The sequence below is a fragment of the Amphimedon queenslandica genome, unplaced genomic scaffold (assembly GCF_000090795.2).
Source record: "Amphimedon queenslandica unplaced genomic scaffold, v1.1 AMPQUscaffold_13522, whole genome shotgun sequence".
NCBI classification, from domain to species: Eukaryota; Metazoa; Porifera; class Demospongiae; order Haplosclerida; family Niphatidae; genus Amphimedon; species Amphimedon queenslandica.
The window spans coordinates 1,482,429-1,490,718 of NW_003546242.1; positions in this window are offsets into that span (position 1 = coordinate 1,482,429).

The window sequence follows — 8,290 nt, forward strand, 5'->3', positions numbered from 1 at the left end:
CTTCCAAAGATTATGAAAGATCGGACAGCTCAAACTCCGAAAAAAATGAAATGAGAACATTTTAATAAAATTTAAGATAAAACACGAGTGTGTTCGACTTAGTTGGAATAAAATTGATTGGCGCATAAGATGTTTGACCTCAATTTGGCTCAAAACTACGTGACTGGCATGCCTATAGTCTTATTTAAGTCCCCGGCTTCACACTAGTACTGCTGGGATTGTGTAGAAAGGACACACGTGGGTGGGTAGCTTAAAGTAAGCATGAAAATTAATCAGTTAAGTATCTGACTTTATGCCCTGTGTTACGTCATTACACACATCTGGGAAGTCCCACCTATTTACTTCCAGTTTTTATAATGGGCATCGTAACTAATCACTACTCAATTTTTCGCTTATATCATAAAGAGGGGCTAGCCATACATTTGATTCTGTAGTGTTAGACTAATGGATCACATTAGTGGCATTTTCCTCAGATTACAATTGAATTTCTTCTAGTCCACATTTGTCATTAAGAATGTTCATTGTGTTTGGATTGTTGATGGGATGATGAAGGTGATGCTTGAGTTTTATGATGATAAGAGTCATGTTCAAGATTACCTAAATCTTGTAGGATTTGTCCTTAATATTAGAAGAACTGTTACCATTGATAGAATTGACTGGAATTCTGACAAATTTAATGTTATGTTCACTTAACAATCAATATTAGGCTTCAATTAATATAACTAGTTGAGCTTCATGGTTTATTTGTTTAAACAGAGAAGTACGGTATAATTGTATCATTAAGATGTTTCATAGTGTTATGCCACATAATTAACAGAAGAAGATTAAATATTATTCATTAATCAAGTTAAGACACTATTAATAAGTCACCATTATCAATATCCTCCAAAAGGTTAAAATGACCCTCCTCATCTTCATCATCGTAAGCTACTGCAAACTCCTGTGTGTCTTGATTATAGTTCATAACTACCCCTTCATACCGCATCAGTTCACCACTTTCATCTTCAAACCTGTGGTTAATTCTGTGTCCAACAAGACTGCACGGGTTACTTAGCACTTCTTGCAATGTTAACTGTTCCACTCCCGAGAGTGGTGGGGCATTGGGTACCACCGTGACAGATTCCAAAAGCTTACAAAGGTTTTCAATCAGCTTTGTGACAGAATGCTGCTTACCATTTTGAGAAAATCTAAAGACTGAACTGTCACTGTAAACTTGACCATTGACTTTCTGCTGAAACTAAAGCTGCAAGTTTAGTGATTTTATTTTTGTTGCTTTACTTTTAAGACAATCAAGACCAGTCTCAATTTCCATAGGAGTTGACCAAAGCCATACTTTACTGATCTCTTTTGTTAAATTTTATGGCTTTCCTTTGCTTTTTAGCTAGCTCATTCTGCTTCTTCACCAGATCATCAAGTCGTTTAGCTTGTAGCTCTTCTTGTCTTGCTTTAACTTCAAATAACAGGTGCTACACTTCTAGCAGCTTGAAAAAGCTTTTCTCTATCCTCGTTCATCATCTTCTCTAGCCATATGGAAGACTGGTTGTAGGAATATAAAATCATGGTCTCCAGAGCTATCATATTAGCATTGGGTTTCTTTCGGAGAAACCTATCCAGTATAGCAAAGTTACTTTCAGGAGAAACATTGGTTGTTGGGACACTTGCAGTTTCAGATACCATTTGATTATCATCTACTACCGAGTAGAACTTCCCACCAGGTAGATGGTCTGCTAGCAATCTCTTCGTACACACAGAAAATGCTTGAAACAATAGCTGTAACAGCTCAATTGTCATTCCACCGACATCCCCTTGGCTAACAATACTGTCATCTGCTTTACGCAATTCTTCAAAGACTTCATCACGATGTGGTAGCATGTCATCACGTAGAGCGCCTGTTTCCTTCAACAAAATCTTGTGCATCTAGTGTCCATTGATCAAATTTCTCGCTAATTTCGAAATAAACCTCACTTAGTTTTAATACAGACATGGAAGGCTTTCTCCACAAGGGACCTGTGATTATCTTGTCAATCAACCCCAAAGCTCGGCAGCCCACTACATCACTGGTTTTTGTAAATCATTTTCAACAGCTTTTGCTAAAAGATTGGAACGGCTGCCATGGACAGTTTTGATGAAATCTGACGTGCTCTCGTAGATGATATACTTCAGCTGCATCATAGAATAAAATATTGAAATGGTTCCCAACAAACTCAGCAAGAGGCAACTTATGGACACCTTTCTTTCTAAGGTATGTGCGAAACTGTACTGAATACCCACACTGCTTGAACCTCTGTGGTGGAATAGTTTGCAAGCTGTACGAACCAGTTGCTGTGTACCTGAGACTGCAGGTGATGATTGATTATATTGTTGCGCTTCCTATAAATTTAAAACTTCTTCAGCTGAGTGAGCCAGTCCTATGAGGTAGTGGAGACCACAAAAAAATTGTTCATTCATTTCAGTTGCTCTTTTTCATCATCAGTCATTTGGTTCCATTTTTCAATAACTAAGGGTAACACATCAGTTCTAAAATCTTCGAGTAAAATATTACAAAGCTTTTCAGCAGAGTGTCGATCCGACATCGTATTCTTTATTTTTAAAACTATAGCATTGGATACAGCACACTTCTCCAATTGATTTTGCACTGTGTCGATGTCATCAAGGATCTCTTTAAATGTAACCAGTGTGGTCCCAGAAGACCCAGAAAAGACATGGCGAATTCCAAGAACATAAGTAGTGTTTTACGGTACTCTGATATCATATGCAGCATAATGTTGTCTGAACTTTGTTGTTCCATTGGTCTGCAATGTACTAAAGCCATCGCTTTCCAAGAGCTCCTTGTCCCAGGTGAGCTTGAACTATAGCAAGCGATTCTAACATCATGTTGCATACTAGCCCATGACTAGGCCTAGGCAGTCGTTCTGCCTTTTTATGAACAATGTTTTCTAATACACACTTTATAATGGGAGAATAATTGCAATATCCCACATTCAATGACAATAGTTCATACACACAAGCTCGAATGTCACTAGTGTGCTTTCCACTTTTAAATGTTGTGATCTCTTCTGAGGCAAGTTATGATTCAAGAGTTTCATGTGCTTCTGCACAACTTAGGTCAAGAGAAGCTAGCTGTTTATTAAGCAGTTTAACTCTCTAGCCAGTTCACTCTTCTTAGTGGAATCTTTCATTTTCATCATGGTAAGCTTATCCCTTCAAGTAAGTTGCTCGATGATTAACCCGGTCAAGCTTAGATTGATAAAGCAATTGTTTTTTTACTACTATCAAGAGAGTCATCAAGCCGCTTAATGGTTTCCTTTTATTGGAAAATGATCTCTTTTTGCTGATCAATCAATAGTTCTCTGCGTTTGACTCATTTCTTGGCATTGTGACTAATTGCATACATCTGTTTCTTCATTTCCTTTATAGCAACACCGGAAGGAATATTGCCCACTTTTGCAAATGATCTGAGGCTACTGACATGCTGGCATGCTCTTGGTAGTATTGACAATCCCTCTGTACATGTAGATAGTGATGGTGGTGTCTTTTTTGATGGACTGAACTGTATTACTTGACCACTGTGCAATGCAATACTGGGGAGCTGAAATTCTTCCTTTAAAAATTCCTGGATTTGACTTGCGTTGATTGCTGAATTTCTCCGTTTTTTCAGCCTACTTAGCCTGGCTCTTAATCTCACAACACTACGCTTAATGGCCTGAAGAGTGGGTGGAATTTCTGACCAACTGTCTCCATACATGTTCCTCATCCAACCAATGACAATTTTGTCCATTAATTCAGAGTGACTATCCTTATAATTGAAAATCTCGAGCACTGCTCCATTTGTGATCTTGGGCACTGGTGTGGACCACTTAGCCAGAGGCAACGACAAGGGCGGATGGGAAATTATGCCTAAACTGGTCCTAAATATTTAAAAACAAAAAGAAACCAAAATAAACACATGATTTAGACCTAAAGTAACTTACATTTTCACTGCAAACCTCAGGAAATCTGCACGGAGGAAGCGATAATAATCTGAACTTGTGTGCTGAATTCAGCTACACAGTTGTATAAATAATAAGAGGGAAATTTTTTCGTAAAAATACCGTATATTGACGGTTGTTTCCTTGCCACCACCAATGTGGTTGCTACAACTCAAATTAAAATTTGGCTCCTCAAGGCAAGAGCAAACAGTTCATGATACAATGCTTTCTTTGGTTCTCTTTGGCTTCACTTCTCCACCTTTTCTTCGGTGCCAGACAGTAGCCCTTCATTTGCGGTTGTTAAGTTTGGAGATGTTTGCAAGCTCTGTAAAAATAAACTTGATTCTCCATTTATCTTGGCTATGGCTACCACATAAAAACAGAGACGAAAACTTTTAAATGTAACACATTTATCATCACAACAATAGAGTTTGCTCTTACTGTCAGAGGTCACAAGGTGTGGCTGAGGTGAAGAACTTTTGACAAGTCTGGTTTTATTAGTAACCAAAGGAACTTCCAGGACCTGCTCCTTTCTCAAATTCAGGATATTTGCTGCTTTTTTCCAAATTCCTTGCAAAGTAGAAATAGATTCAAGATTTACATCTTCAAGAAAAACAGAAAGAAGATGTTGATAAGGTGAAAAAACCTGATGTGGAAGCACCAATGTTAGCACTACTCTTCAATGGACAATTGTACACTTTCCTCATTCCCTTGCATCATGGCTTATTGAAAACCATTGTGAATCTGGAACTTTTAAATGATTATACGGACACAAGAAAGGCCACTCTCCACAGCCAATGACAGTTTTCTCAAGCTCTGATGCATGTCTCATTACAATATCTTTAAGTGCTCAAATAACACTGGAAGCTTTTTTCCTTCCACTGAACTTCTTGCTTAATAACGAACGTTGTTAATAGATTCGCTAGCATTGGTGGTGAAGTGCTGTGTACTGTCCAAGCCAGCATGTTCCCTTACATCTGGCAGAACACATTGTGTGATGTCTTTAACTTCATACTTGGAAAACCAATCATAAAACTGGACAGTCGACACATAAGAAACATAACTCCTTTCTAAATTGTTACATCTATCTTTGAGCCTCCTTAAAGCAGATAAAAAAATAGCTCCAGATTTGGCATCTGAGGCCAGCTTCATAATGATCCCCTTTTTGGACACCAAAATTATCATAACGAACTTCTTTAAATCGCCTTGCAAAAATCCTATTGATTGTAGCTTATCTTTTATATTTTGACAAAGGTGATTGACACACCTCAAATGAATAGCTTTAGGAAACATATATGAAATGCTTTACTGAGCTCAGGTTCTCTATCAGTTTCAAAGCATTTTAGATTTGTCAAAAGTGGATTGAGACTAGTAATTGTGGAAGTAAAGTAATGAAAAGGTCAAAAAGTCTTTGTTTGATTTACCAAAATAGGGCTGAGCGTGAGTGGATGACTATGATGACTTGTTGTAACCATGAGGTTATTGAAAGTAATTGGTGTGATGAAGTACATTAGTACAGAAATGCTCGAGATCCTTAAGCAGCTGGTCTGTGGCCAATACACACATTGGTTCAGCAGCTGCTTCAACTGAATGAATAAAGGCATTGCTTCCTTTCTCCTGCTTGCATGTAGTCAGATACGGGCTAAAGTATCATTTCAAGAAATACCACGAGTCATTATGCCACTTTCCTGCTTTATTATCTCAGCAGTCTTAAAATTATAAACTTGCCTCTTATCACGTGGTAAATCACAACTACTTGATTGTGCCTGCATTACTCCACCTAACCAGGGGCGGATCTAGGATTTAATTTTTTGAAGGGGGGGCAATTGTGAGATGGGAGGGGTAATTGGGGGTGTGGTCAACTAAAAATTATGAAGAATAAGCTTGCTAAAATGACTCCCTTTGTGATTTAAAGGTAGTTTACATAGTCCAGTACTGCAGTTGCTTCACAGTATATACAGGTAAACCAAAGTTTATATTACTCAAGAAAATTTTTGGGGGGCATTGCCTCCCCTGGCCCCCCCATAGATCCGCCACTGCACCTAACTTGTTTTCAACAGCTTCCAAGACTTTAACTGGATGCTTGTTATGCAATACTTCTTTCTTTTTCATGTTAATAGTGCTAGGTTTAACCCTCTTAAATGCACCTTCTTTACATTTTGAATTTCCATGTGGTGGAAAATCTATTGAGTGCTCTTTGCGATCAAAAGTATACTGGACAAATGCCAAATCCTGGACTTGACCTGTATAATTTATAAAAGGAAAGAGTATTAATAATAATAAAACAATTTCAACATAAACACTTACTATGAACAACAGTAATTATTCTTTTAAAATCTGGAGATGAGCTATGACAATATCTCTTTATCTTGTAATGATCATAGTGATGGCCAGCCTTACTTCTATGAAAAAAAGAGTGTTGTATCCGCCTTTGTCACATTACTAACATAAGCCACAGGAGAGTCTTGCATATCCAGACACCATTTTTATCAGCCCTGATGTCTGTTGGGTCATCTAAATGACTCATATTGACTACAAACAACACATTTCTTTGATCATTAACTGGTTGCTTTAAGCACTACTTCTTGGTTGTACTAAATCAGTAAGCATTATCTGAGCCAGTTTTGCAGTACTATAATGCTCATTTGCATGATTCCATTGGTAAACTGGCAAACGTGTCATTATCATAAAACTCCCATAACAGAACATAGCCATGATTAAATTAAATAACACTGGCAGACTTGGCAGACTTACTTATTAACAATATCAGCACTTGATACATCAGAATTAGTAACGTGAAAATCACTATCAGTCTTGTAATGAAAAACCAGATGATTTATATTCAGAATCCCTATATACCAGCAAACCTTTAATTCTGTAATATCACCATGGCTTACTAACCTTTCCGTATCGAAATCTTCTGTAAACTCTGCCTTCAACATAACTACCGAGGCACTACTACAAAAAGGCGTGTCTCAGGGTGGGACTACAGAAAACCAAGGCTTACCTCCCGTCTTTAAGTTATGGTACAGAGACTTCTCTAAGCTCCAGATCTATTTCAGGCTCAGAATCTCCCTCTGAATCCATAGTTAGATTTGTAACATCCTTAATAGCATGAGCATGGCTTTCCATTTCTCAACCTGTATACAGTTCCATATGACATGTTCCTGGCGTATGTACCTGAGTATTTCCGTATACTCTAAGCTCTTCTTTGTTTCCGTATTTCTCTGTTGCTGATTTCTTAATTTCCCATTCCTACTTTTATGACTACCCATTTTCAGGTTGCTTGACCCAATTATCATACTTACTGGTCACGTGACATGTATTACTAGTATGGGGAAGTCACGTGATTAACAAGGCAAGCAACCAGCAAGTATCCTTGGTTCAATTTAGTTGCATTCCATTGGTATCACATGATGCAAAATGTCAGCTTTCTGACGACAGTATCACAAAACAGGTTTGTACTGCAGGAAGTATAATGATCCATGACAATCCTTGACAGTTGTGAGCATCACCAGTGTATAGAGAATATTTCTTATTTCCTTATAGACATAAACATAAGGAGAAAAGAAACAGTGCATCTTAAATTTAATCCTGTTTTTTACTTCATCAGATAAATGGATCTTCACTAGTTTTAAGATTTTAAAATAACTGTAATCATCATAGTTCGTAGTAAACCAATGAAATTCTTTTTTACTCCGTTTTGATGCTTTAAATTACTGCTAGAAGAGGTACTAGTGGCAATTTTGCATCATGTGATGCCAATGCAATGAATGCATCTGAACTTTGCAATTATTAATCAAAGGTCAACTGTGTCAACAGTCTGAGTTCCGAGGGGATGGTCTGAGTAGAGATAGTATTTATGGTCTGAGCATAGATTATATACCATTATACGTACCTAATTTATGGTCTATTTTAGGTCGTAGGTCAAAGGTAGCTCACGTGAATTCTTTCCGCTCATGTTGGTGCCCTTTGCGTTATAGAAGTAGGAATGGGAAATTAGGAAATCAGTGGGAAACGGAAAAATACGGAAAAGAAGAAATGACATGTAAAAGCATCTGAAATTTGTTGAATTTTTAATCATTAATAATTATTATTTTTATTGGAAAGAATCCAATTATAGTCAAAAATCAAAACTATACTAGACAAATGCCAAATCCTGGACTTCTCTCTATCCACCAGGTCCGTGTGAATGAGATGTATGATATTCATAGACTTTTAATGATATTCATTTGGATACCGCAATGAAAAATTTATCTGGCTGCCATGTTGGGGGTATACTTTGTAGAGTCGTCAATCGGGAAAAGGTGTTATTTTACAAC